Raw genomic sequence first — 1013 nt, 5'->3', positions numbered from 1 at the left:
GATCAAGTGGGATTTATCCCAGGGATGCAAGGGTTCTTCAATATATGCAAATCAGTCAATGTGATACACCATATTAACAAACTGAAGAATAAAAACCATATGATCATCTCAATAGAGGTAGAAAAAGCTTTTGACAAAATTCAACACCCATTCATGATAAAAACTCTCCAGAAAGTGGGCATAGAGGGAACCTACCTCAACATAATAAACGCCATATCTGACAAACCCACAGCAAAAATCATTCTCAATGATGAAATACTGAAAGCATTTCCTCTAAGATCAGGAACAAGACAAGGATGTCCACTCTCACCACTACTATTCAACATAGTTTGGGAAGTCCTAGCCATGGCAGTCTGAGAAGAAAAAGAAATAAAGGAATATAAACTGGAAAAGAGGAAGTAAAATTATCACTGTTTGCAGATGACATGATACTATACATAGAGAATCCTAAAGATGCCACCAGAAAACTACTAGAGCTCATCAATGAATTTGGTAAAGTTGCAGGATACAAAATGAAATGCACAGAAATCTCTTGCATTCCTATCCACTAAAGATCAATGGAACAGGATAGAAAGCCCAGAGGTAAACCCACACACAAAAATCACATAAAGCAGGATACTATGCAGTGGATTTATTCAATAATCTGTGTAGCCTCATAGATTCAGAATGAGACATGGAGGGAGAATTACTCCTCTAGATTTTAAGAGGGCAGATAGATTTGATTAAATGGAGAACTTTCTTAAAGAGATGGACCCAAGATAAGAAAATTCTCCCGTTATTTGTTCCAGTGCAGTCTGTTTAAGCCATGTGATTTTGTGTGTGAGCATAGCTATCTTAGATTCGGTACTTGGAAATAAACTTTGAGACAGAGTTTCATGCAGAAAGTTTATTGCAAATGTATTCAGGAGAGACATCTGTAAGGCAGTGGGGAAGGCAGAACTGGGCTGAGGGGGAAACCTACCTGTAAAATTGATACAGCCATTATGGAGAACAGTATGGAGGTTCCTTAAAAA

The sequence above is a fragment of the Physeter macrocephalus genome, chromosome 19, assembly GCF_002837175.3.
Source record: "Physeter macrocephalus isolate SW-GA chromosome 19, ASM283717v5, whole genome shotgun sequence".
NCBI lineage: Eukaryota > Metazoa > Chordata > Mammalia > Artiodactyla > Physeteridae > Physeter > Physeter macrocephalus.
The sequence above is the reverse complement of the archived record's forward strand: the minus strand, read 5'-3'. Positions refer to the sequence as shown.